At 48.2% G+C, this 27716-nt stretch overlaps 1 long non-coding RNA gene across 1 annotated transcript; it reads left to right on the forward strand.

The window, feature by feature from the left end:
* Positions 1 to 7792: 7792 nt before the first annotated feature.
* On the forward strand, positions 7793 to 27489 carry LOC134907524 (uncharacterized). The gene is made up of 2 exons (XR_010175776.1): positions 7793 to 8354; positions 26943 to 27489. It is a non-coding gene; the product is annotated as an uncharacterized LOC134907524 (long non-coding RNA).
* The last annotated feature ends 227 nt before the right edge of the window (positions 27490 to 27716 follow it).

The following is a 27716-nucleotide window of genomic DNA, read 5'->3' on the forward strand; positions in this document are numbered from 1 at the left end:
GGATACTAAATACAGGCGCTGGGATCCCAAACAAACATCTGACAGCTCGGGGGGGAGGGGGGGGGGTTGGGGATGGGGGGGTTTAGACTGTGGGGGTGGGTTAGGGTTAGGCTGCAGGACATGGACGGTTAGGGCTAGACATTTTGATATAGGATAAGTGTGAAAAATGGGAGCATACAGGCTTTGATAAATTGATTTTTCGGGACATAGGTGTGATAAATTTTACTGTGATCGCAAATCACATTATTCCAGCTAATTGGGTATCCCCCTAAGCACCTGTGGGGATATTTACTAAGGTGTGAGTTTTTAGATGTGGAGCTGTTGCCCATAGCAACCAATCAGAAGCAGCTGGATAAATGTTAAGAGGAATCTGATTGGTTGCTATGGGCAACATCTCCACTTTTAAAAAAGCTCACACCTTAGTAATATACCCCCTAGACTCTGCATCTATCTATATGTCTATTCTAGCTGAAGTACACAGCATTGCCCAGGTTTAAATCTTTAAGTTATCAATGAGTTGGATGTAACTGTCAACATTTTAGAAATAATTAGCAGTTTACAGTAGCAGCTCTTCCAGGTGGCTGCTGTTCAATTTTATAATCACTTTTCCATTGTGAGATGGGTTTAAAATTTTCCTTCTGTTATCAACGTTGCTATTCCAAGGCTTTTGGGAATACAATAATTTTGTGTCTTCCCACCTCCATTTCTGTCAATGATTTTAGTTCATTGATTTATAGTAATTTCAGTCAGTTATTTGGGGTTATTGAATTATGGTTATTTCTGTCAGTTATTACAGTTCAATAAAGTTTTCATCCAAATCCTTCCAGTGGAAGGCCCAGAACAAGCTACCTTTGGCAAAGTTCACTCTGGCGTACACCAATGGGAGTTCTGACCAGAACCTCAACCCTTTAGTATGTCTTCTGGGCCCCAATGTTATAACTCTGTGAAGGTTTCATCCAAATCCATCCAATGGATGACCCAGAACACGCTCATGGGGTCAAAGTTCTACCTGGTGAACACCAGGACTTCAACCCCCTAGTATGTCTTCTGGAATTCAATGTTACCACTCTGAAGTTTTCATCCAAATCCATCCAATGGATAGCCCAGACCAGGCTCCCTGGATCAAAGTTCTGCCCAGCATACACCAACAGGAGACGCGACTGGACCCCAACCCTAGTACTCTATGTCTTCTTGGATCCAATGTTACCACTCTGTGACGTTTTCATCCAAATCCATCCAGTGGAAGGCTCAGAACAGGCTCCATGGGTCAAAGTCCTGGCCAGCATACACCAACGGGAGGTCTAAGCCCCCAAACCCCCCTAAAACCCGGCCAGGATCCAACTGGACCACTTTGCATTAGTTTCATCCCAATCAGTGCAGGGGGTGTCTGAATGCAAAACCGGACAGACAAATAAACAAACATACCAATTCATTTTATATATTAGATATTGTGACAAGAAGCTGTGCAGTGGAAGCACACTCTGGACTTCTCCACTTCAGTTTTATTTTATCAGAATGACTGCAGAACAGTAACCATTGCAAAGCAATTGTTCATGGCCCTGTCACTAACTGAGATCTACTCCCTAGTCACCGGATGCTTTTCTGGAATTAGTCATACAGATAAATGGCCCAGGCAGTCTTTTCTACCCTAGACTCCTCAACCTTTCCTATCTAAGGTATTTCCTGACCCTAACTACGCAACCCAAAATGCTAGCGCCTCTTAGGGCCACTGTACATTTGTCAGAGTTAGCCGTGAAACCTGTGGCTCTCAATGAGGCCAGTATTGCCTCAACCATAGGAAGAGGTAATTCCCTGTCTTATGAGTGTATAACTATATCATCTAGATAATTGGCCATATAGGCAGTATGGGATTTCAGTACCTTGTTCATCACCTTTTAAAAAGTGTGTGGTGCTCATGCAAAACAAAGTTTTAGGACTTTTAACTAGAAAAGGCCTTCAAGAGTAGAAAAGGCTGTCTTTTCCTTAGCTGTAGGCATAAGAGGAATCTGCCAGAAGCCCTTTGTGAGATCAGAATGGTTAAATATTTGCTGCCAGCTAAACTTTCCACCAGTTCATCCACCCGCAGCATTGGATGGGCATCGAACTGGGAAATGCTGTTTAACTTTCTAAAGTCATTGCAGAACCATAAGCTGCCAGTGGGTTTTATAATCAGCACAATCGGGCTACACCACTCACTGGTAGACTCCTCAATAACCCCCAGTTGGACCATACTCTCCACCTCCCTTCTAACCTCATTGTGTAGGGCTTTTGTTTCACTACTACCCTAGGAGGTGTGACAATATTATGTTCAATCAAAGACGAGTGTTCTGGTAGAGAACACATACTTTTTCCATTGTGCCATCTCTTCCACCTGCAGCTTTTGCTCTGTGGACAAGTTAGGTTTATGGTAATTAAGTACTTTTCTACTACCTTACTCAATATCCCTGGCACTGAATTTTCATCATGCCATGGTTTCAATAAATTTATATGATATATCTGCTCTTCCTTCCACCTCCCGGCCTGCTGGACTTTTTAGATCACAGGGCCAATCACCTCTACCACCTCACAGGGCCCCTGCCAATGAGCGAAAAGCTTACTTTCTCAGGTTGGCACTAGCACCAAGACCTTATTCCCAGGGATAGGAGGACCAGATTATTTATCGTAGTGGTATGATAATTTTACTTCTGTTAACTTTGCAGTTCTTCTAAGAGTTGGCGCAGAGGGTAATCCTGGATGATATCAGAGACAATTGTTCACAATTCTATGCAAAGAGGATGTAATTGGCAAAGGGATGGTAGTGTCTCTCAACAGATACAACTTACTTAGCAATGGGGGTATTTCCAATGCAGCAAACTCTGGGAGTAATTGAGATTGGATCGCTGTGCTGCTAACTTTGCTGTCCTGCGGTCAGATAGTCGCCGCCCAAGGGGGAGTGTAAATTTGCTGTGAAAGTGTGCGATCGCATGTGTACACTGAGCTGCTAAAATCCAGTTTGTGCAGTCTGTGTGCAGCCCAGGACTTACTCCTACAGTGCGATATGAACAGGCTGATCGGGGCCGGAGCTGACATCAGACACCCTCCCTGAAAATGCTTGGGAACACCTGTGTTTTTCCGGACACTCTCAGTAAACGGTCAGTTACAACCCACAAACAGCCTCTTCCTGTCAATCACCTTGCAAACGCCCATGCGATCAGAATCTGCAATCATTTCTATCGTATGCTGGGTAGCGCCCAGCTCAGGGTAAGACCGCCAAGCATGCTGCCCGCTGCTCCATGGCTGTGACTGCAATGTAATTGCAATTGCACCGCAATTACACTGTAGTCCTACCAACTGTGGATGCCGGCTGCAAAGGCAGACGGCCCGCCGACATTTTTTCCAATGGAGCAGCTGCGTGTGACATCATGCTCATACTGACTTGCATAACAGACTATAAATCATGTTAGCCCATGTTGGGAGTTGTCAGTCCAACATTTCTGTAAAGCCAGCATATGAAGGTGCCACCATTCACCCTCCACCCACTGCCAGGTGTCCCTTGGTGAGGGCCGCTACTGTCACTCATGGTGCAGAATTATGGCGTTGCACCGGGTCCAGCCAGCGTTCTACACCTCCTTTCGCTCTGCACTGCTCCACCTTCTTTTTCCCATAAGACTCTCTTCTCCCAGGCTGCCCCTGTCCAATCAGCAGTTGGCATCTTGATCGTGTGATCGGACCAGGGTCTCGGCTTTAACTCCTGCTGTGCCGCGCTCGCCCCCTGTGCTGCTGTGGACCTATGAGTCATGTGTTAAAGGGGTCTGCACACCACTTGCCAGAGTACCACACTAGCACCTCTTCTTCAAGTTGCTGTTCTTCCCTGCTCCCAGCTGCTGTCTCTCCTTATCCCAGTCCCAGCACCCCTGCTTCCAGTCTGCTGTTTCTCCCCTTTACCATTCCCAGCACCCCATCTCCCAGTCTGCTGTTCTTTATCCCCCTAGTCCCAGCACCTGTGCTTCCAGTCTCAGAACCCCTGCACTAGGGATGGCCAGGGGCGGATCCAGAACAAAATGACAGGGGGGGCACCATGATAGGGGAAGGCTGGGGGGAGTTCTTTTGCGCACGCTTCTGGGTGTGGTATCATAACAAGGGTTTTGGCCTCACAAGCAATGCCATGCCAATGAGCCACAACCTCATAGTGACAAGTCTGACAGCAGACAGTGTAAGTGTGCTTGGACAGGTCTGGTAGGGGACAGGGTGAATGTGCGGGGACAGGTCTGCTAGGGGACAGACTGAGTGTGCAGGGACAGTTCTGGTAGGGGACAGGGTGAATGTGCGGGGACAGGTCTGCTAGGGGACAGACTGAGTGTGCAGGGACAGTTCTGGTAGGGGACAGGGTGAGTATGCAGGGACAGTTCTGGTAGGGGACAGGGTGAGTATGCAAGGACAGATCTGGTAGGGGACAGGGTGAGTATGCAGGGACAGTTCTGGTAGGGGACAGGGTGAGTATGCAAGGACAGATCTGGTAGGGGACAGGGTGAGTATGCAGGGACAGTTCTGGTAGGGGACAGGGTGAGTATGCAAGGACAGATCTGGTAGGGGACAGGGTGAATGTGCGGGGACAGGTCTGGTAGGGGACAGGGTGGATGTGCGGGGACAGGGTGAGTGTGCAGGGGCAGGTCTGGTAGGGGATAGGGTGAGTGTGTGGGGAGAGTTCTGATAAGGGACAGGTTGAGTGTGTGGGGAGAGGTCGGTAGGAGACAGGGTGTGTGTGCAGGGACAGGTCTGGTAGGGGACAGGGTGAGTGTCCGGGGACAGGTCTGGTATGGGATGGATGCAGTGAGTGTGCGTAGACAGGTCTGGTAGGAGACAGGGTGAGTACGCAAGGACAGATCTGGTAGGGGACAGAGTGAGTGTGCAGGGACAGGTCTGGTAGGGGACAGGGTGAGTGTGTGTTTGGTATGGCTCAGGTTAAGTGTCTGTAGGGCAGATGTTTGGGTGACAGGGTGAGAGAGTCTGTAACCAGGTCTGGGCAGAGCACCCCTACCTGCCCTTCAATGCCTACCTCCCAGCACTCCCCCACTTCAATGCACTCTCCGCACTTCATTACATCAAAGCTCCCCCATTCCTTCAATATTCACATTACAATATCCTCCATTATACACCTCACGGCACAGAAGACCCCCCCACCCCCAAATAGATTATCTTCCCTAAGCACAGAAGACCCCCCTCCCCCTGTGACATTTCTCCCCATATTACCAAAGGTCCAGTGCTGCTTTGTGGATGCCTCCTCACCCCTCTGCACTGCTCCTTGCTGGGGATACCAATCTCACTGATAGCGGTCGGAACAGGGGGAGCCGGAGGTAAAGATGCTTGTTCTGGCTCCCTGATCAACCGGGGTCTCCAGTAAGGCAAGAGAGCGCTGGAGCATAGCAGTAGTTTGGGGAGTCTGAGCTGCCCGGCACCTGGCCTGCGTAACAGGTAACGCTGGAGACGGTAGAAGCAAGGGCTTCCCCCTATCATTGTGCCGAGTACGGTCAGCGGTGGGACCCGGCAGCAGTAGTCCGGGCTGAAGGGAGGTAGAAGGAGTGCCCCCAAATCATGCCATGCCCTTTGTTTGACCGACTTGGCTGCCCCCTCCCACATGGGGCAGCCAGAATGTTGGTAAGTATGCGCTGTCTGTTATCTCTTCTCCCAGTAGCCTTGTTTGCAGTTTGCTGTGTCTTCACCTCCAAGTCTCAGCACATCTGCTCCCAGTCCCTGCACCCCTGTTTGCAGTCTGCTGTCACCTTTTCCTACTGGTCCCAGCACCCCTGCTTCCAGTCCCAGAAACCCTGCTCCTTTCTGTTGTCTTTTCCCCTCCCAGTCCCAGCACCTCTGCTCCCTGCCTGTTGTCTCTTCCCCTCCAGCCCCAGCACTCCAGTTTGCGGTCTGCTGTCTCCTCCCCTCCCAGTCTTAACACCCCTGCTCTATGTCTACTGCCCTTTCCCTCCCAATCCCAGCACCCAATCTCCCAGTCTGCTGTTCTTTCCCCTCCTAGTCCCAGCACCCTTGCTCCCAATTTGCTGTTTCTCCTTTCCAGTCCCAGCACACCTGCTCCTTGTCCAAGTACACATTCTCTCAGTCTGTTGTCCCTTCCCCTCCCAATGCCAGCAACTTCTATTTTCTCCACTAACTCACATTAAATGCTTCATTGCCTTCCAGTGTAAATGTACACAACAGAAAAAAAGAGACACAGCGGCACTCAGGGGCTGGTAACTATACGTGTGTTATACACACAAACATGACACCAACATTTCTGGGCCAATCGTGCCCCTTTGTCAATGTGAGTTGAAAAGACATTGAGTTGAAAAGACAAATCGTATAGAAAGAAAGCCCGCCAGCCGGAGAGAAACAGAAGGCACACCCGCCTGTGGCATCTCCAAGAGAGATGACGTCAGCGCAGCCGGGGAAATCCATCTCCATAGTAACGCCGGACTCTCGTGTGGTGCCTGTCTGAACATCCCTGCGACTGATAAAAGGAAGAACAATAGAGAAACTAAAGCCACCAAAATATCATATAACATCCCTGTGCAAAATAAAGAAAGGTAGAAAAAAATATGTATGCAGCAAAGTGACATAAATAAAGCAGGGCGGAAAAGAGATACATATTGTACAAAATATCAATGAGGTTCCAACAAAGAGAACCAATGGTTGGAGGATGCTGTCCAGGAATTGGGAAATGGGCTGGTACAGGAAATGGCATGCAGAAATAATTGGCCTCCCTGGGGGCCTGGTAAAACTGTTATGGACTTTGGGGACGGTAAACAAGATGGGTGCCACTGGGAAATCCTGTAATAAGGCCTTATGTAATTTATCCGAGATGATTCCCTTAGCACTTCAACCGTTGGTTCTTAAACAAAGCATGTAATGCCCACAAATCCGGTGCCGGAACTTAAAACTAAGTGTGGGGTACTGAAATAAACCAGGTTCGGTTAAGATCAGAGGGGCAGACCTGCTTAACCCGTCAGACACAATGACCACACAAAATGCTGGATCCAACTCCATTTTATTGTTACAGTAACAAAATATAATTGAAGTATGCAATTTAAACAGTGATACATAACATTTAGTCTGTTAGCGTTTTGGAACCGGTAACAATGAAACAAATAAGCAAGTCAACTTTAACTGTTACATTTCAGTCCCAAACCATTTGCAACAGTAACAAGTTGTTGGTTGGAATCACCAGGGAAATGCACAATGAAACCAGCTGGCTATAATTGTACTAACTCAGTCTCGAATACCGGCTTTATTATACAACAGTGGACAGGTGCATAAGCTTTAACTTAAACACTGCTGGGCGGAGCTCGCATAATCAGTCAATGATGTACCAGCATTAGTAGAATAGCAGACAGGTGCATAAGCTTTAACTGAAACACTGCTGGGCGGAGCTTGCATAAACAGTCAATGATGTACCAGCAGTAGCAGAATTAGCATTAAATACTCTCTAACACCCTTAGAAAAGATGTCTGGGTAACGTTGTAAGGAGGGTGCCTACCTCTTTCTCTCTGCTATACAGGGGTGCAGGTAATTGAGGAGAGCCTACCCCATTCAACATTGTCTTGCCAGGCACAGCACTTATGGGCAGCCTACCCCCTTTTTACTTTATTTGTCCTGAGGAGGCACAGTAGTAAGGAGTGGAGCCTACCCCCTTTTCTACACATACTTAGATAGGGCCACTGATTTGAGAGGAGCTTACCCCCTATAAGCTTATAAATGATGCGGTGCGAGAGAAGTGGGGATCCTACCCACAATAATATGTCTCCATTTGCAGAGTGGCACACAGGAAGGGATACAGGGGCAGAGTATGGCAGCGGAAGGTGTACAATGAATCTCACCCCAAGCTGCTCCACTTCTGCCACTTCCGGTCCGGCGTTAGTCTTCGGTGCCACCCAGGATTCAGAGCACTGCACCAGGGATGCACCCTTGTAGGAGTCTGCTGACGGGTCTTCTCTGGTCTCCAGTCGCACCGCCCTGAGAGTCTTCTGCTTCCTGCAGCCAGCCGCCGATCCGCGCTGTCCTTTTTCCAGCTGCCAGGGGTCCTCCCGGGTCATTTATCCTGTGCGATGGGTGTCCTCCGCGGTGCCTGCCTTCTTCCCTCTCTGGTCCTCTTCCCATCCTCGGCTGCTAGCGGTGCTCACCACAGGCTGCGGTCACGCTGGTCCTCGACAGTGAGCATTCCTGCAGCAGGCTCTCTTCTCCCGCGGGACACCCGTCCTCTGCTCCATCTGACAGAATCACAGGCAGCCCCTCTCTTCGGCGCTGGTCTTCTTCGGATCCTGCAGCTAGCTGAACTCCTCCACAATGGTCCCGACGACTCCACGGCTCCCCGATCCTCTGTCCTGGTGAGTGTTTCTTTCACCGCTCTTCTCACATTAGTCCTTCCAGGGGTGTAGTCTGGTGCCACTCCTGATCTCCGGCTTCCCAAGTTCCTCTGGCCACGATCCACCAAGTGCTGCATGCTCCGGTCTCCTGGCTCTGGACACTACATGGCTCCACTTCCCCAGATACACATTCCCATTTCTCCAGGGGGCTCCTCCTACTGATGGACAGCGATGGTCGATGTTTCTGAAACATCGTTTTGCTTTCGATGGTAGTGTTTTTGCCATTCTATGGTGACCTTCCAATGTTTGCCACCATCAAATGGTGATCATTCAATGGTGTTCCGATGGTGGATTTTATTTTATTTTTTATTGCTGATAGGATGCCTCCCCTGGCTGCTGTGTCCATATCAGAGACTCTTCCTGGGCTCGTTGGAGGCTGACTCTCTGCCTCACACGTGAGCCAGCTCAGTCCTCTTACTCCCTCCCCTCTCTAGGCTGCTGCTAAGCAACAGTGCACAATGTTAGCTCTGATTGGCTCTCACTGACTCTCACTGAGAGAGCGAATCGGAGCACAACCCTCTCCCTGCTGCAGAAGCCAGTCACACACACACAGCAATTTCCACACAGTCTGATACACGGAGCTCAGGACATGCAGTGTGACTGATAGCACATAATGTGTGCACTCCATATATATATATATATATATATATACACACTGCTCCATCAGCACTGGGAGTATCCTCTGTATATACTACTTCATCACTGGGCATTGTGTGCATACATTATATATATTATACACACACAGTGCCCAGTGATGAAGTAGTGTATACAGAGGGCAGGGGCGTAGGGAGGGTGGTTCCGGTGGAGCTCGAGCTCCAGGCGCCCTAGACATTACAGGGCACCGCAGCTCAACTCCACCGGGACCTCCGTCTGGCCGCACAGAGCTAGCAGCTGTCAGTCACTGACAGCTGCGAGCCGGAGCAGCGTCAGTTCCCTCCCCTGCTCCATGCTTTGTGATGCACGGGCGGCTGACATCATGACGTCAGATGCCCGACGGGTGGAGATGCGCCGCAGCCAGATGGGACAGGACTGCGGAGATGGAGCAGCAGGAGCGGGACAGGTGAGTATTGTTTTTTATTTCGTTTTTTTGTGTGCGTGAAGCGGCGCTACCAGGGGGCACAACTACTGGGGGCAAATATAGAGGAGGCACAACTACTAGGGACAAATACAGAGGGGGCACAACTACTGTGGGCAAATATAGAGGGGGCACAACTACTGTGGGCAAATCTACAGGGGGCACTACTACTGTGGGCAAATCTACAGGGGGCACAACTACTGGGGGCAAATAAACAGGGTGCACTACTACTATGGGCAAATCTACAGGGGGCACAACTACTGGTAGCAAATCTACAGGGGGCACAACTACTGTGGGCAAATCTACAGGGGGCACTACTACTGTGGGGAAATCTACAGGGGGCACAACTACTGTGGGGAAATCTACAGGGGGCACAACTACTGGGGGCAAATCTACAGGGGGCACACCTACTGGGGGCCAGGGCCGGCGACAGGGGGGGTCAAAGGGGACAACCGTACCGGGCCCCAAGGGTCAGAGGGGCCCCAAGGATATGCCACTTAGTGACCGTCAGGGATGTGAGCCGTCTTGTCCAAATAGGGCAGCGAGCTGTAGGTGGTGTGGGCGCAGCCTCAGAGTAAACAGGAGGGCGGGGGTAGCAAGTCTGCGCTGTATAGGACTGAGACAGTTGGCCATGTGGAGAGTTCCAGGGCTCCCTAAGGGCTCAGTACAAAAGTACAAAATGAAAAAGGGGGTGTGCTCTCTACAATGGAGCCTCAAAGTGACAGGAGCCTCTTACACACAGTCATTATGCGGCACAAGTGTGCACCTGCTATTCCGGGTCCCTATCTGTTGCAAGCAGTTATGGGACATGGCAGCAGCTCCGCTGGGCAGGATTCCTGTGCCCTGTGCTGGCCTCTTCTGGTGGGGTGTGAGGGCCGCATGGTACCTGCTGTGTGGTGTGCGGGTCTGGATAGTGGAAAGTGCAGCGTAGGTGAATCTCTCCCCGGGGTAAGAGTGGATTGGTGAGGGTATAAATTGCTTTGGCATAGGGTAGGGGAGCTGGGAATGCAGCATGTAGTCATTGGGGACAGACAGACTGAGGGAGCCACAGCTGGGTTGGACACATGTCCCCAGCATGGATGTTATTTGTGAGAATATTCCAATATGCCATATGCTGACTTTGCACTAGTCGTGTCTTGGATGACATTAAATAACTTTATGCTATGAATGGAGTGCTGGTCTTGTCTGCAGCATAGCCCCTGCTGGAGCCTCTTTGTGTGGATATATATATATATATATATATATAAAATTAGATGGGGCCCCACAGATATCACTGTACGGGGCCCCGAGATTTCTGTTGCCGGCTCTGCTGGGGGCATAGCTACTGGGGGCACAAGTACTGGGGGCAAATCTACAGGGAGCGAATCTACAGGGAGCTCAGCTACAGGGGCACAGCTACTGGGGGTAAATATACAGGGGCACAGCTACAGGGGGCACAACTACAGGTGGAAACTCTACTGACGGCACAACTACAAGGGGCAAATCTATCGCTGGCACAACTACTGGGGGCACAACTACTCCGGGCACAGCTACAGGGGGCACAACTGTGGCGATGCCCCTTCCCTATGAAGCCATGATCCTTTTTTTTGGCGCGCACTATGTTTCGCCTGCGGGTGTGTGTGTGGGGGCCCAAAAAAGAAACTTTCGCTCTGAGTGCCACAAGGTCTAGAACCGGCCCAGGTAGCCACGCCCCCAATTCAGTACAGGGGAGGGGGGCGCCGAAACATACCTTGCTCCAGGCACCATGACACTTTGCTACACCTCTGACAGAGGGTACTCCTAGTGCTGGAACACTGTGTATATTATATATATATATATATATATATATACACTGCTCAAAAAAATAAAGGGAACACTAAAATAACACATCCTAGATCTGAATGAATGAAATATTCTTATTAAATACTTTGTTCTTTACACAGTTGAATGTGCTGACAACAAAATCACACAAAAATTATCAATGGAAATCAAATTTATTAACCCATGGAGTTCTGGATTTGGAGTCACCCTCAAAATTAAAGTGGAAAAACACACTACAGGCTGATCCAACTTTGATGTAATGTCCTTAAAACAAGTCAAAATGAGGCTCAGTAGTGTGTGTGGCCTCCACGTGCCTGTATGACCTCCCTACAATGCCTGGGCATGCTCCTGATGAGGTGGCGGATGGTCTCCTGAGGGATCCTCCCAGACCTGGACTAAAGCATCCGCCAACTCCTGGACAGTCTGTGGTGCAACGTGGCATTGGTGGATGGAGCGAGACATGATCTCCCAGATGTGCTCAATTGGATTCAGGTCTGGGGAACGGGCGGGCCAGTCCATAGCATCAATGCCTTCATCTTGCAGGAACTGCTGACACACTCCAGCCACATGAGGTCTAGCATTGTCTTGCATTAGGAGGAACCCAGGGCCAACCGCACCAGCATATGGTCTCACGATCTCACCTCGGTACCTAATGGCAGTCAGGCTACCTCTGGCGAGCACATGGAGGGCTGTGCGCCCCCCCCAAAGAAATGCCACCCCACACCATTACTGACCCACTGCCAAACCGGTCATGCTGGAGGATGTTGCAGGCAGCAGAACGTTCTCCTTGGCGTCTCCAGACTCTGTCATGTCTGTCACATGTGCTCAGTGAGAACCTGCTTTCATCTGTGAAGAGCACAGGGCGCCAGTGGCGAATTTGCCAATCTTGGTGTTCTCTGGCAAATGCCAAACGTCCTGCACGGTGGTGGGCTGTAAGCACAACCCCCACCTGTGGACGTCGGGCCCTCATACCACCCTCATGGAGTCTGTTTCTGATCGTTTGAGTAGACACATGCACATTTGTGGCTTGCTGGAGGTAATTTTGCAGGGCTCTGGCAGTGCTCCTCCTGTTCCTCCTTGCACAAAGGCGGAGGTAGCGGTCCTGCTGCTGGATTGTTGCCCTCCTACGGCCTCCTCCACATCTCCTGATGTACTGGCCTGTCTCCTGGTAGCGCCTCCATGCTCTGGATACTACGCTGACAGACACAGCAAACCTTCTTGCCACAGCTCGCATTGATGTGCCATCCTGGATGAGCTGCACTACCTGAGCCACTTGTGTGGGTTGTAGGGAGGTCATACAGGCACGTGGAGGCCACACACACTACTGAGCCTCATTTTGACTTGTTTTAAGGACATTACATCAAAGTTGGATCAGCCTGTAGTGTGTTTTTCCACTTTAATTTTGAGGGTGACTCCAAATCCAGACCTCCATGGGTTAATAAATTTGATTTCCATTGATAATTTTTGTGTGATTTTGTTGTCATCACATTCAACTGTGTAAAGAACAAAGTATTTAATAAGAATATTTCATTCATTCAGATCTAGGATGTGTTATTTTAGTGTTCCCTTTATTTTTTTGAGCAGTGTATATATATATATATATATATATATATATATAACCATACATACATACATACATACATATACACACCACATGCAGCCTGCATTGTAGGCTAGTATACTGGCCCCACCCCCAATCCTGTCCCCAATCCCACCTCCTGCCAACCGTGTTGCAGGGTTTTAGCACATTCGCAAGTCATATAAATAGTTTTCACCATCGAATACTTTTGAAGCGATGGTTAGTAACCATCGCATTGAAAGTGTCAATGGTGGAAGCCTAGCCATCATATGATGGTTGACTCCCGATGTCCACCTTTAGCTCCTCCTATCAGTGGTGCGGTCCTCCCTATATAGGTCCAGCTCCTTCTGCAAGGTCATTGGCTCCCAGGGCACCAGCAACAACCCTCCCCCTGTATAGTCTGAACTGCGACCCTGGGACCCAATAGTTAGGGGCCAATTTTCACCGGCTACATTGTTGCTGGCCAGGGAAGAGACACAAGCTCTTCAGTGGCGCCAAACTCCCTGTCCCAAGCTGAGGGTCATTTATATTTCAACTCATATGCTGCTATGGGATATTACATGCATGGGGGGAATTTCATGGTGTAGGGACATCGGGGGGGGTGGGGGGGGGGGAAGCAGAGAAAAAATTAGGGGTCCCCTAAGCATGTTTAACAAAGACACAACAAAAATTTTTAATCCTCGTAGATGACTTCGGAACAGTACCCCCTGGTATCATTATTTGTACCATGGACATATGGAATCTGTCTATGTGCATTCCTGATTGAGAGAGACTGCAAGCAATGAGGTAATTCCTGATCAAAGAGAATATGCAGGACCTCAATCTAGAGCTGCTTTTGAGATTATTGGAACTAACCCTCATCCGCAACTACTTTCTCTTTGATGGTAGGTTCAACCTTCAACGAACAGGTTGCGCGATGGGGAGCAATGTTGCTCTGTACTTTGCCAATATTTATGTTCCATGAGGTGAACCTAATGTTTTTCCAGGACCCAACAATTAAGAGTTCTACAGCATTATACGCAAGATACATTGATGACCTGTTAATTTTATTGACAGCCGAGGAGGAGCGTTTGATCCAACTTTACGATTCCATCAACAATAGACCAATGCCTATCAAAATTACTTTTCAACACTCCACCCAATCATTCAACTATCAGGAATGCGGGGTCTATTCAAAACCGACTGATAAGAATACGCTCTTAAGAACAAACAGCCACCATCCACGGGCTCTAAAATTGGGGCTCACAAAATCACAGGTGATTAGATTTGCCAGTATCAATAGTGAATCTTCCCATCTGGAGAAGGAGCGAGATACAGTGGTACACAAATTCACTTCCCGGGGATACAATCCAACAGTCCTAAGGGCTCAGAAGGTGATAGTTCTAAATATTCCCTGTGTTTAGCTCTTTCAGCCCAAAAAGGAGGGAACCAGAGGATGTGATTCCCTGGACTAGCACATACAACACACTGAGTCCAGTCCTTCCGCGGGCATCCAGGGCTCTTTGGCCCATCATTTCCACTGATGAGAGCCTTAAGTGCTTCGAGAACAAAAAGCCTATGACCTGTTTCAAAAGAGTCCACACCGTCAAAGTCATGATATTATGCACTGATATCACCGACTTGTCTAACCAGGGTACCAAACCAGCGACCTTCCTAAATAGGAAAATGGGGTGTTACAGATGTCTGGGCTGTACCACCTGCAACCACATGCTCATGGGCTCAGTTTTCAAACATCCCCATCAAGACAGGAATTTGGCCATCAAGCATGTATTAACGTGCACGTCTAATCACGTCATTTATTTGATCAAATGCCCATGTAATCTATTCTATATAGGTAAGACCACCTGAAGTGTAAGAGAATGAATGGCCATCCACAGGTCCGCAAATAAGGTGGCCCTATCTGGATCCTTGGGCCTAATTCAGACCTGATCACTGCTGTGCATTTTTGCATAGCAGCGATCAGGTCTGAACTGCGCATGCACCGGCACTGAAGCGCGCCGGCGCATGCCAGACAGCTGGCGGCTGTCTCAGCCCTGCGATCGCCTCTGCCTGATTGACAGGCAGAGGTGGTCGCAGGGCAGGTGGGGGCGGGCCAGTGGCATTTGGCCGCTATTTAGTGAGAGCGGTCCGGGCAACAAAAGCATGCCCGGACCGTTGGCGGGACAAGGCACTGCTGCTGCGTGACATCACACACAGCCGCTGTGACCTGAGCAGCGACTAGTAGCTCCCTGCCAGCGCGCAGGAGCTACTCTTCAAGTACAAAAGCATCGCTGCTGTGCAGGGCCGGGCCTGACATGCGGTGCGGACTAGCCCTGTGCTGGGTGTCCCCCCGCATGTCAGGGAAGCTGATCGTAGATGTACTAAATTTAGCACATCTACGATCAGGTCTGAATTACCCCCCTTATCAGAGCAGCCGGTTGCACGCCACTTCAAAGCAGGACACATTCTCCAGAATTTAAAACTTATGATAATTGATCATATTCCGATGTCAATAAGGGAAAGAGATAGGTTTGGTAAACTGCTTCAATTGGAAGCAAAGTGGATCTACAAGCTCAATACCATTCACCTCTGGGACTTAACGAGAAACTCTCTTGGAGCATGTTTGGATGACCATAGATGCAGCTACTTATTTAGTGCCTGTGCCTTATCACAGCTTCCATTTCTCTGACGTCCTAAGTGGATGCTGGGGACTCCGTCAGGACCATGGGGATTAGCGGCTCCGCAGGAGACAGGGCACAAAAGTAAAAGCTTTAGGATCAGGTGGTGTGCACTGGCTCCTCCCCCCATGACCCTCCTCCAAGCCTCAGTTAGATTTTTGTGCCCGGCCGAGAAGGGTGCAATCTAGGTGGCTCTCCTAAAGAGCTGCTTAGAGTAAAAGTTTTGTTAGGTTTTTTATTTTCAGTGAGTCCTGCTGGCAACAGGCTCACTGCATCGAGGGACTTAGGGGAGAGAAGTGAACTCACCTGCGTGCAGGATGGATTGGCTTCTTAGGCTACTGGACACCATTAGCTCCAGAGGGAGTCGGAACACAAATCTCACCCTGGGGTTCGTCCCGGAGCCGCGCCGCCGACCCCCTTGCAGATGCCGAAAAGTGAAGAGGTCCAGAAACCGGCGGCAGAAGACTTTTCAGTCTTCATAAGGTAGCGCACAGCACTGCAGCTGTGCGCCATTGTTGTCAGCACACTTCATAGCAGCGGTCACTGAGGGTGCAGGGCGCTGGGGGGGGCGCCCTGGGCAGCAATGATAGTACCTTATTCTGGCTAAAAATACATCACATATAGCCCCTGGGGGCTATATGGATGTATTTAACCCCTGCCAGGTCTCAGAAAAACGGGAGAAGAAGCCCGCCGAAAAGGGGGCGGGGCCTATTCTCCTCAGCACACAGCGCCCTTTTCCCTCACAGAAATGCTGGTGGGAAGGCTCCCAGGCTCTCCCCTGCACTGCACTACAGAAACAGGGTTAAAACAGAGAGGGGGGGCACTTATTTGGCGATATGACTATATATATTAAAATGCTATAAGGGAAAAACACTTATATAAAGGTTGTCCCTGTATAATTATAGCGTTTTTGGTGTGTGCTGGCAAACTCTCCCTCTGTCTCCCCAAAGGGCTAGTGGGGTCCTGTCCTCTATCAGAGCATTCCCTGTGTGTGTGCTGTGTGTCGGTACGTGTGTGTCGACATGTATGAGGACGATGTTGGTGAGGAGGCGGAGCAATTGCCTGTAATGGTGATGTCACTCTCTAGGGAGTCGACACCGGAATGGATGGCTTATTCAAGGAATTACGTGATAATGTCAACAGAGATGGCCGGCAAACAAAATAGTACCTGTCCAGGCGTCTCAAACACAGTCAGGGGCTTTAAAACGCCCATTTACCTCAGTCGGTCGACACAGACACAGACACGGACACTGATTTCAGTGTCGACGGTGAAGAAACAAACGTATTTTCCTTTAGGGCCACACGTTACTTGTTAAGGGCAATGAAGGAGGTGTTACATAATTCTGATACTACAAGTACCACAAAAAAGGGTATTATGTGGGGTGTGAAAAAACTACCTGTAGTTTTTCCTGAATCAGATAAATTAAATGAAGTGTGTGATGATGCGTGGGTTTCCCCCGATAGAAAATTATTGGCGGTATACCCTTTCCCGCCAGAAGTTAGGGCGCATTGGGAAACACCCCTTAGGGTGGATAAGGCGCTCACACGCTTATCAAAACAAGTGGCGGTACCGTCTCCAGATAGGGCCGTCCTCAAGGAGCCAACTGATAGGAGGCTGGAAAATATCCTAAGAAGTATATACACACATACTGGTGTTATACTGCGACCAGCGATCGCCTCAGCCTGGATGTGCAGAGCTGGGGTGGCTTGGTCGGATTCCCTGACTAAAAATATTGATACCCTTGACAGGGACAGTATTTTATTGACTATAAAGCATTTAAAGGATGCATTTCTATATATACGAGATGCACAGAGGGATATTTGCACTCTGGCATCAAGAGTAAGTGCGATGTCCATATCTGCCAGAAGATGTTTATGGACACGACAGTGGTCAGGTGATGCAGATTCCAAACGGCACAAAGAAGTATTGCCGAATAAAGGGGAGGAGTTATTTGGGGTCGGTCCATCGGACCTGGTGGCCACGGCAACTGCTGGAAAATCCACCGTTTTTACCCTAAGTCACATCTCTGCAGAAAAAGACACCGTCTTTTCAGCCTCAGTCCTTTCGTCCCCATAAGAGTCATATCTGCCCAGGGATAGAGGAAAGGGAAGAAGACTGCAGCAGGCAGCCCATTCCCAGGAACAGAAGCCTCCACCGCTTCTGCCAAGTTTCTCAGCATGACGCTGGGGCCGTACAGGACCCCTGGATCCTACAAGTAGGATCCCAGGGGTACAGATTGGAAAGTCGAGACGTTTCCCCCTCGCAGGTTCCTGAAGTCTGCTTTACCAACGTCTCCCTCCGACAGGGAGGCAGTATTGGAAACAATTCACAAGCTGTATTCCCAGCAGGTGATAATCAAAGTACCCCTCCTACAACAAGGAAAGGGGTATTATTCCACACTATGTTGTGGTACTGAAGCCAGAAGGCTCAGTGAGACCTATTCTAAATCTGAAATATTTGAACACTTACAAAGGTTCAAATCAAGATGGAGTCACTCAGAGCAGTGATAGCGAACCAGGAAGAAGGGGACTATAGGGTGTCCCGGGACATCAGGGATACTTACCTCCATGTCCAAATTTGCCCTTCTCACCAAGGGTACCTCAGGTTCGTGGTACAGAACTGTCACTATCAGTTTCAGACGCTGCCGTTTGGATTGTCCACGGCACCCCGGGTCTTTACCAAGGTAATGGCCGAAATGATGATTCTTCTTCAAAGAAAATGGACGACCTCCTGATAAGAGCAAGGTCCAGAGAACAGTTGGAGGTCGGAGTAGCACTATCTCAAGTAGTTCTACGACAGCACGGGTGGATTCTAAATATTCCAAAACCGCAGTTGTTTCCGACGACACATCGGCTGTTCCTAGGGATGATTCTGGACACAGTCCAGAAAAGCGTGTTTCTCCCGGAGAAGAAAGCCAGGGAGTTATCCGAGCTAGTCAGGAACCTCCTAAAACCAGGAAAAGTGTCAGTGCATCATTGCACAAGGGTCCTGGGAAAAATGGTGGCTTCTTACGAAGCGATTCCATTCGGCAGTTTTCACGCAAGAACTTTTCAGTGGGATCTGCTGGAAAAATGGTCCGGATCGCATCTTCAGATGCATCAGCGGATAACCCTGTCTCCAAGGACAAGGGTGTTTCTTCTGCGGTGGCTGCAAAGTACTCATCTACTAATGGGCCGCAGATTCGGCATTCAGGAAGGGTCCTGGTGACCAGGGATGCCAGCCTGAGAGGCTGGGGAGCAGTCACACAGGGAAAAAATTTCCAGGGAGTGTGATCAAGTCTGGAGAATTCTCTCCACATAAATATACTGGAGCTAAGGGCAAGTTACAATGCTCTAAGCTTAGCAAGACCTCTGCTTCAAGGTCAGCCGGTATTGATCCAGTGGGACAACATCACGGCAGTCGCCCACGTAAACAGACAGGGCGGCACAAGAAGCAGAAGGGCAATAGCAGAAACTGCAAGGATTCTTCGCTGGGCGGAAAATCAGGTGATAGCACTGTCAGCAGTGTTCATTCCGACGCCCGGGAGAGTGGGGATTTCATCGGGAAATCTTCCACATGATTGTGAACCATTGGGAAAGACCAAAGGTGGACATGATGGCGTCCCGCCTGAACAAAAAACTGGACAGGTATTGCGCCAGGTCAAGAGACCCTCAGGCAATAGCTGTGGACGCTCTGGTAACACCGTGGGTATACCAGTCAGTGTATGTGTTCCCTCCTCTGCTTCTCATACCCAAGGTACTGAGACTTATAAGACGTAGAGGAGTAAGAACTATACTCGTGGCTCCGGATTGGCCAAGAAGGACTTGGTACCTGGAACTTCAAGAGATGCTCACAGAGGACTCATGGCCTCTGCCGCTAAGAAGGGACTTGCTTCAGCAAGTACCATGTCTGTTCCAAGACTTACCGCGGCTGCGTTTGACGGCATGGCGGTTGAACGCCGGATCCTAAGGGAAAAAGGCATTCCAGAAGAGGTCATTCCTACCCTGGTCAAAGCCAGGAAGGAGGTGACCGCACAACATTATCACCACATGTGGCGAAAATATGTTGCGTGGTGTGAGGCCAGGAAGGCCCCACGAAGAAATTTCAACTCGGTCGATTCCTGCATTTCCCGCAAACAGGAGTGTCTATGGGCCTCAAATTGGGGTCCATTAAGGTTCAAATTTCGGCCCTGTCGATTTTCTTCCAGAAAGAATTGGCTTCAGTTCCTGAAGTCCAGAAGTTTGTCAAGGGAGTACTGCATATACAACCCCCTTTTGTGCCTCCAGTGGCACTGTGGGATCTCAACGTAGTTCTGGGATTCCTCAAATCACATTGGTTTAAACCGCTCAAATCTGTGGATTTGAAATATCTCACATGGAAAGTGACCATGCTGTTATCCCTGGCCTCGGCCAGGCGAGTGTCAGAATTGGTGGCTTTGTCTCACAAAAGCCCATATCTGATTGTCCATTCGGACAGGGCAGAGCTGCGGACTCGTCCCCAGTTTCTCCCTAAGGTGGTGTCAGTGTTTCACCTGAACCAGCTTATTGTGGTACCTGCGGCTACTAGGGACTTGGAGGACTCCAAGTTGCTAGATGTTGTCAGGGCCCTGAAAATATAGGTTTCCAGGACGGCTGGAGTCAGGAAAACTGACTTGCTGTTATCCTGTAGGCACCCAATAAACTGGGTGCTCTTGATTCTAAGCAGACGATTGCTAGTTGGATGTGTAGTACAATTCAGCTTGCACATGCTGTGGCAGGCCTGCCACAGCCAAAATATGTAAATGCCCATTCCACAAGGAAGGTGGGCTCATCTTGGGCGGCTGCCCGAGGGGTCTCGGCTTTACAACTTTGCCGAGCAGCTACTTGGTCAGGGGCACACCCTGACTGAGGAGGACCTGGAGTTCTCTCATTCGGTGCTGCAGAGTCATCCGCACTCTCCCGCCCGTTTGGGAGCTTTGGTATAATCCCCATGGTCCTGACGGAGTCCCCAGCATCCACTTAGGACGTCAGAGAAAATAAGAATTTACTTACCGATAATTCTATTTCTCGTAGTCCGTAGTGGATGCTGGGCGCCCATCCCAAGTGCGGATTGTCTGCAATACTTGTACATAGTTATTGTTACAAAAATCGGGTTATTATTGTTGTGAGCCATCTTTTCAGAGGCTCCGCTGTTATCATGCTGTTAACTGGGTTCAGATCACAGGTTGTACAGTGTGATTGGTGTGGCTGGTATGAGTCTTACCCGGGATTCAAAATCCTTCCTTATTGTGTACGCTCGTCCGGGCACAGTATCCTAACTGAGGCTTGGAGGAGGGTCATGGGGGGAGGAGCCAGTGCACACCACCTGATCCTAAAGCTTTTACTTTTGTGCCCTGTCTCCTGCGGAGCCGCTAATCCCCATGGTCCTGACGGAGTCCCCAGCATCCACTACGGACTACGAGAAATAGAATTATCGGTAAGTAAATTCTTATTTTAATAATTATAGTCTTTAATAGGGTTCACACAGGTGCACAAAGCCCCCAGCGGCCTTCGCAAGCCGGGACTGCTTCCAATAGGAATGCAGCGGGGTGAGGGAGCATTCGCTTTCTGTAGATGGCAAATGCTCCCACGATCAAGACAATATTTTTGGAGCTTGATGAATGAGGGTGCCTTGGACCAGATCGAAAATGAAAGGTAAGCAGGAGATATCACTGATATCTCCTGCATTACCTTTGTGATGAATGCCCACAAAACTTAATTTTTTCAAAAGTAGGTGAAAATTTTAATTTTCCCCTACTTTTGTAGAAATTAAGTGATGATGAATATCCCCCAAGGGCTGGTCTCCACGCTGGGCCAGCTCATCCATCACTCCCCCTCCTAAGAGTCTCACTGCCTGCAGCTCCCTGCATCCGGTGGGGAGGGATCAAACACTGCTGCCATGGCAGCTGCCGAGGGCAACTGCTGTAAGGTCTCCATACCCACCCTGCACTGGCGGCTTACCGCTTGCAATCTCTGCTGAGGTGCGTGACAGGCCTATTTTGCATGCTTGCGCTAATCTCCGCTCCCATCACAGCTGGACCAGAGCATGCACAGTCTGCATTTCAGAAGGGGCTGGGGGATGGGCTTTGTAGAGAAGCGGGAAGCTTGTTGCTGGAACGGGAGCCTCCTGTAGGGTGTGGGAGTGTTGGCAAGTATGAGGCACCCTGGATGCTAAATGCAGATATTGCAGGGCAATGACGGTGCCGCCCTCTAGGCCTCACTTGTGTACACCGAGTTCCAGAGCATGCACAGTGTGAAAACATACAAGATACACTCATTCAACAGATGTATTTTCATTTCTGAATCAGCTCCCTAATGTCCAAATTGTTGAAGTTTTGTATATTATACATTATGTACTGCATATACGAGATTTAGTTATGTTACCGACACCAGGATCCCGGCCGACTCAGATTCCAACAGTCGGCATGCCGACTAACAGGGACTATTCCCACTCGTGGGTGTCCACAACACCCATAGAGTGGGAATAGAACCTTTGGTGAGCGCAACTGTGGGGGGGGGGGGGCTTCGTTACGCTCGCCCTCCCCCACACGGCAATCTAAAGATCGGGATCCCGGTGTCTGTATGGTGACTGGCGGGATCCCAAACACCGGTCACCCAAACCCAATTTGCATTTACCCTGCATTATAAAATAGCATGTTCTTTATTTTCTATTCTGCAAATGTATTTGTGTTTCATATAAGATAAGCTCATAAGAGCTACTGGAAACACTGCAACATAAAATGTAATTGATAACATTTTTTTCTGTAAGGTTGGAAGGTTAAAGGCAGTGAATTACTGTATACTGTGCACGAAGACGTCTTTCCAGAAAACACACATACAGCACACACATACACACACACACACACACACACACACACACACACACACACACACACAAGACTCGTGATATAATTTAACCGCCTTTGAGGAAGAACGGTATGTACAGGACAGAGATGGAGGGAGTGGCCTCTATCATAAACACTCTGGAACACGTCTGTCACAGGACACTCAGGGGGAGGGGTGACAATGTTATTGTGCACAGTGTCAATGTATAGTATTAACCCTAAAATAGACAGATTATTTTGCAATCTCTTGCTATGGATGTAGATTAGCAGGAAGATGTTGCTAGAATAATTTGCACACAGACGTGCAGCAGTGTTTACTTCAGTAACACATTGAGAGCTGTGCAGTGAACACCTATTACATAACACAACATTGACTGACAGATGGCTACAATTCAAGTAGTCAATCAGGAATTCAGCTGTGTAAATAATATTTTTTATACTTTGCAAATCTGCAATGGAGTAGAAAACACACATAACACAGACACACATAACTGAAATCTGCAATAATATAATGCTAAACACACATTAAACACACAAGTTTATTTCTCTATTTTTGTAATAAATCTAGAACTGGCATACCAAGTCATGCTTCCAGGTCCTGGGCAAATGTGTGCATGTGTGAGCTGGTAAATACTGGCCTGGCAGTGTCGCTGGGGACCTGAGCAGCACTAAGCTTTCCTGGAAACTTTTTCCTGATAAATAGCCATAAGCAATATTTTATATGACTACAATGAGCAGTGATAGAAAATCTATTTATTTTCTTTAGGTGTCTTCATAAATTGACTCATTGCAGTGGCCATCCAGCTGCTGTAGAGCTACACATCCCAGCATGCCAGACACAGTTTGCTATTTAGCCATGCCAAAACTGTTGCAGGGCATGCTGTCATGAGTAGTTTCAAAAAAGCATGCGGGCTGCTTATTACCCAACCCTGCCTTAGAACTCTATGGTCCATTTATTAGTAATTGCATATACAATGCAATCTGGGTGTGATATAAGTGCACAGAATAGCAGTGCAATATGCAATTATACTGGAAGAATGTATCATCCAGCAACCACAGGGACAGGGGCTTCGAAGTGACCCAGTGGGACTACTGTGCATGCGTGGTCCCGCTGAACTTACATCGGGGAAATGGTGCCGCCCCATTTTCCTTGTGATTTCTGCAGCACTGCTGCTGCACCGCGGGACTCCGGATGGTAAGTATTAAAAATAATGGGTGTGGGCCCTCCTGGACCCCGGTGGCCCATGTGCACGGCACACACTGCACCCATTATAAATACGCCAGTGAGCAAAATGCAAGCAGTCTCACTTCCAATATTAAATACTAGCTCTACCAATTTAGATTTATGCTAAAAAGTTTGCATTTGTGACCATGACTGCCAACAAAACCTGATGCATGAGACAGCTGTCATTATAGACATCCCTGCCATTCAGTTGGGTCCTACTGCAGTGTCTCTGACTATGGGACCTCAGTGGCAGTAAGGAGTTACTGTATGCATAAGTTCCCCCAAATGACAGTTATATGTATTGTAACACTGTAGGGGAACCAGATCCCGTTTCTTGGGGTAGATGGCAGCAGGCAGCAGCTGAGAAATCATAGTCCAGTTTTTATGGTGCAACTGGCCACAGCCAGTTTTATTAAACAGAAAATAAAACAAACATCAAAAGAAAATACCTTGCCTGTCCGGCACTAACTAAACAGAAGATGTTCCTAACTGTCTCTAAACAAAACCACAGAGTTTTCCAGTCAATACTGTATGGCTCACTTGTATAAGGAAGCGTATTTCTCTCACAGAGATTCTGCAGTCTTCCCAGGCAGTCTGCACACATTAATCAGGCTAGCAGCCCTATAACACTCTTACACAGCTGAAACCCTGATTAGCCCTCTGTGAGGCCAAAGACCCGAACTGGGCCCACTGTCTGGAACTTGCCCTCTCTCTCTCGCAGGGCCCTCATCCAGCTTTTCCAGCAAACTGAAAAGGTTCTAACAAAACAAAACAAAACATTTTCCTTGAAGTTTTCCTTTTTCTAAAACATGTAAGACAAGAACCTGGGACAAACATTCCTGCCCTCAAACACTATTCCAGTGTTCTTGTCACAGTATGTATGTATGTATGTATGTATGTACTACAGGGCTGATTCAGTGGTGGACACTAATTTTGCATTTTTATGCGAAATATGCAAGAGCAACAGGATGTGTCTTAAGTAAAAAGACACCCACTGACAGCTTCTGTGATCTGATGCCGTGATGCTGCATCTTCAAGTGTGTGAACATCTGAGCTATAGGTCCTACACACTGGCAGATATGCCGCCGAGGTGCACGACGGCCGATACGGCCAACGGACGCCCCGGCAGCACGTGGGGGGGTGAAGTTTCTTCACTCCCCCATCACCATACCCCTGCATGCTAATATGGATGAGATTGTCCATATTGGCATGTATGTATAAACGAGCCAGCACCAGTGATGAACAAGCGCGGGCCGCGCATCGTTCATTGTTGGTGCATACACACTGAAAATATGAACCATATCTCATTCATTAATGAACGAGATCGATCATATCTTTCAGTGTTATCGCTTAGTGTGTAGGGCCCATAAAGCTGGTTACACACTTGTCCAATCCTCAGCAGATCAGATTGTAGATCAGACTGTTTATACAAAACTTCTGCTGACCTGATCGCAGATTCTACAGCCAATCCTCGCTATACACTTATACATAAATACAAATATTTTATTAGCCAGCACCTTCGCCTTCCAGCTCTTTTTCATGGTCGCTGTCCACCCAAGACTTCCCTGGCATCTTCACCCGATGGGCTGTGGCCTTTCAGCTTTTTTTCATTGCTGCTATCCATTCAGGATTTCCCAGGACGCAGCCATTGGTTTTGCCACATCCAGAATTTGACAGCCAACAGTCCAAGTTTTCTGTACATTTCCCGGTCCACCCCCAAAGACAATGCAGAAATAGATCACAGAATGGGTCCTTCACATGCACAGTCCCTAAGTGTTCATAAGAATCATAAGCTATGTGTTAAGAGTGGTATGTGGGTGAGAGGTAATGTTCATAGGTTGTTAGGTAATATAATAATAAGGTACTAAAAAGGTACTAATTTAAATATTGCAATGTGATGCCCCAAGGCATCCAGGCCACACCAACCCAGGGCCTCATGACCCCAAGCTCATCCCAAAAACTGTCAAATTGTATACATTTATTCAGGTCTTACCATAATAATGCCCTTCCCAAAATGCAGTCTGCAAATGATAGGAACACTTTCCTAATTAAAACACCCAGGCGCTAGTCAAGCTGAAGCATATAAAGGGTGCAATTCCACCTGTTCACTACCTCTTGCTTCAGTTGGCATGGTAAATGGAACTGTTCTTGCAGCCATTGTGATCTTCTACGTACGATTGTTGAATGAATGGCGAAAATGTCTAGACATTTTCAGGCCACAGGCGGCATCTGCCATTTAAATTTTTTTTTCGAACCAACAATTTATTTTGTGGGCAAAACATGGGACATGTTTAAATTCACCAAGTTGTAATGCTCTCACAATGGTGGTCATTCCGAGTTGTTTGCTCGCTAGCTGCTTTTAGCAGCATTGTAAACGCTAGGCCGCCGCCCTCTGGGAGTGTATCTTAGTTTAGCAGAATAGCGAACGAAAGATTAGCAGAACTGCTACTAAATAATTCCCTGCAGTTTCTGAGTAGCTCCAGGCCTACTCCTAGACTGCGATCACCCCAGTCCGTTTAGTTCCTGGTTTGACGACACAAACACGCCCTTGCGTTCGGCCAGCAACTCCCCCGTTTCTCCAGCCACTCCTGAGTTTTTACCTGGCATGCCTGCGTTTTTTAGCACACTCCCGGAAAATGGGCAGTTTCTGCCCAGAAACACCCACTTCCTGTCAATCACACTACGATCACTCGAGCGAAGAAAAAACGTTGCTCCACCTTGTGTAAATCGACAAAGTTTTGTGTGAAAGTACTTAGCGCATGCGCGCTGCGTACAATGCGCATGCACATTTTTGCCGTTTTTTCACTTGATCGCTGCACTGCGAAAATCGGCAGCGAGCGAACAACTCGGAATGACCACGAATGTTACATGCGTTATCAGAAATTACAATTCTGAGGAGAGTTTTAGTGGGGTAAGCCATCTAACTATGAAATTTCTGAGTTTTTCTAACAGGTTGACACTGGTCTGCCTCTTAGTGAAGCTGGTGATACATTAGCCCGTCTGTGAATGAGCTGGTGTTGTGTGTTAGATACTGCCACTGCTGCTGAAGGCGATACACAGTTATGTAATCTTTTGTTTGACCAGTTCTGCTTGTCCACATATCTGTGGTTAAGTGGATACTGGGTAAAATGGCATTTTGTAAGCCAAATTTTTTTTTAACCTCCCAGTACAGGCAGGGAATTGCTGTTCTGGTAGAATGGAATTGAGATGGAATTTGGTAACGGGGAGACAATTGTCCTCAACCATCTAAAACCAAATGCATTAATGGCCCTCTGGCCATGCTACTTCCCCCTCCGCTCTCATAAATATAATTAGTTAATCAAACAAATTAAATTAATAAACTAATCAATCTTTCATTCTTTCTTTTACAGCAACTGAGAAGAGAAAAGGCCATGAAGGAACATTTTTTTTTTATCATTACCACCATGAAAGAAGAATTTCCAGTCATTACTATCCCCAATGCCCCCAGTGATTAAGATTTTCAGAATAAAACAATTAAATTAAATTAATTAACTAGGGTAGTATGGATGGTGTAATGGTTAGCATCACTGTCTCGCAACACTGATGTCCTGGGTTTGATTTCCACTATGTCCATATACTGGTAGTTGAGTTGGCTCACAACAAAAAGATTAGCTGTAGTGTGTGTGCATTAGATGGGCCAATTGGTTCTTATCTGCCATCAAATTCTAAGCTAATCCTAGGAACTGAGAAGGGAAAAGGCCATGAAAGAAGAATTGTCAATCATTACCATCCTCAATACCTCCCTTGATTAATATTTTTCGGAATTAAAGAATTCAATTTAATTAACTTCCGAATCAATCCTTCTTTCCATCTGATCTAGTTCTTGATTGAAACATTCTTGGTTACTTTGTATGTGGTCGCATCATTTATTAAACTGCCATCCTGTCTGCCACTAAAGTGCCACTGTTTCCTAGATGTGCCATGTTTAAAGGTGAAGTGCCACGTGTTTGTGCCGCCTACTGCTGTCCCTTAGCTTAGTCAGCCAGCCAGTTTCTATCAATTTGTGAAAAAAATACATATCCAAAACCAAAACACGTGAGGGTGGTTTTGGCAAAACCAAAACACTCAGGCAGTGGGGCCTACCGGTGGTTTCCCTGGTACCCCTGTGGGCCAGTCCGACCCTG

Source organism: Pseudophryne corroboree, chromosome 1, assembly GCF_028390025.1.
Source record: "Pseudophryne corroboree isolate aPseCor3 chromosome 1, aPseCor3.hap2, whole genome shotgun sequence".
NCBI lineage: Eukaryota > Metazoa > Chordata > Amphibia > Anura > Myobatrachidae > Pseudophryne > Pseudophryne corroboree.